Source organism: Cebus imitator, unplaced genomic scaffold (genome assembly GCF_001604975.1).
Source record: "Cebus imitator isolate Cc_AM_T3 unplaced genomic scaffold, Cebus_imitator-1.0 Scaffold41, whole genome shotgun sequence".
Lineage (NCBI taxonomy): Eukaryota > Metazoa > Chordata > Mammalia > Primates > Cebidae > Cebus > Cebus imitator.
This window is the reverse complement of record NW_016107356.1, coordinates 2,107,453-2,109,501: the sequence shown is the minus strand read 5'-3', so window position 1 is coordinate 2,109,501 and position 2,049 is coordinate 2,107,453. Positions and strand designations below refer to the sequence as shown.

Genomic DNA, 2,049 nt, shown 5'->3' with positions numbered 1-2,049 from the left:
GAGCTTTTGAAATATTATTGGGTGGGGTTTCTTCTAGACAGTTTTCAACTCACATTATTGACACTGATTTTCAAAGAGCAATAATCAAGTCTGCCACTCTATGATTGTGCCAAACTGGAAAAGGATTTATTAATTTTTAGGGTTGCCATATGGAGCTGAGGCATTAGGAGAGGGAAAGAACCAACCTACAGTGCCCAGCAGAGAGGGCAGAAGGTGAAAAACACCCCAAATTCTCTCTTCTACCTTCTTGTCTTCAGCCAGTGCCTTCCACTGGCCAAACCCAAATGGAAGGCAGAGGTTAAGGAAGCCCTCTGCTGTAGTTCATAAAGATGAACCTTGCAAGACACCAAGTGAGGTGCATAGCTGGAGAGCGGCAATAGAGACACAAATGTAGACTCCCCAACACCCATTCTTATGTCACTTTGCATGAGATTTAAAGTCATAGTAGAAGCCAAGTTGCCTAATTGGGAACCAGTTTGCAACTCTTGGGTAGGGAAGGGCAGAACACCCTGATCTGCTATTACATTAAAACAATAAGAAGTACATCAAGGTTCTTTTAGAAAAACAAGGAGTTCCGGTTGCCAGACAGTGATGTTCATCATGGACATGTTTTAGAGCCTTTTTTTTTTTTAACTTTTGAGACAGTCTCGCTTTGTCACCCAGGCTGTAGTGCAGTGGCATGGTCTCGGTTCACCACAACCTTCAGTTCCTGGGTTCAAGTGATTCTGATGCCTCAGCCTCCCAAGTAGCTGGGATTATAGGCATGCACCACGATGCCTGGTTAATTTTGTTATTTTTAGTAGAGATAGGGTTTTGCAGGTTAGCCAGGCTGGTCTCAAACTCCTGGCCTCAAGTGATCCGCCCACCTCGGCCTCCCAAAGTTCTGGGATTATAGGCATAAGAAGAGCTTTATTTTTAAAGATTTTAGTACTGCTGAAATCCCAAACAACTGGCTACACCACAAAAATGAAAACGAAATGGATTGTGAAACCACTTGCACCCGATCATTGGATCTTCCCTATCCATGACTGGTCAAAAATCCAGTGAAAGGTAAATAAATAAATAAATAAACCTCTAAAAAATTCTAAAGAGATTTTGCTTCTCTCCTTAGCAGAGCTCCCTGTGAGTCTATATGTGGGTGGGGGAGCGGTAGCTGACAGCTCTAGTCTAGGTCACAGAGTTGTATTTTTTTTTATTTAAATGTATTTTATTGTTAGACAACCTATATATGGCCATTTTTTTTTCTTAAAAACAATGCCTCCACTCCAAATAAATCATGGTCAAAATAAAGTGCTCAAGGTGACATCAGTCCCATTTGTCTTCAGTCCTGGTGTTGTGTGGATGACGAGCAGCAGCCGGTTATAATGACAGGTGATAGATCCACAGCAATTGTCAAATCTGTTAACAGTTTTCCATTTCTAAATCATCCTTAAAGAAAATCATATACGGGGTCACATTACCCTCATGGTAGTCCAGTAGAGCCAGCATGCCATCTTGATTCATGTCCTCACAAACAATGAACGGGTAGTTTTTGAAATTAGCAAGGATGTGCTGGATTTGTTCTGCAGTCCATGATAAAAGATTTTACTTTTTATGGTCTCTGTTCTTCAAGTTTGCCTTTGACTCATTTCATGTAATCTTTGATGTACCTCTTGTAGGCTTCTTTTGTGAGCTGGATTCTGGCAAGTGATGGTTCATGGTGATAACAACAGCATCGATTACTGTTCTTTCCATACCTTTACCCTCGGGGTCTTCAGTGGAGACATTCTCACTAATGGGAAGTCTTCAATGTTACAGTCTCTCCTACTGACCATCTTCCCCTCCACCTCCAGGCACAGCCGGTCTCTGATTTATAGGATCTTTGTAAAAGTCAGAGGATACCTCTCTGTGGCTGATGAGATCTTGGTAGGTAACGATGGCCGTTGGAGGGAGTCCATGGTGGTCTAGCGTAGGAGGACCCTGGAGCTCAGAGCGAGCTCTGGGCAGCTGTAGCAGTGCTCAGGTGGAAGTGGAGAGCAGGTGGCAAAGCCAGAGTTGTATCTCTTAAAA

The 2,049-nt window shown here is 42.9% G+C and overlaps 1 pseudogene; it reads right to left on the bottom strand.

Moving 5' to 3' along the window:
• Positions 1-1,244: 1,244 nt before the first annotated feature.
• Positions 1,245-1,814, bottom strand: LOC108302459 (annotated as a pseudogene).
• Positions 1,815-2,049: the final 235 nt, after the last annotated feature.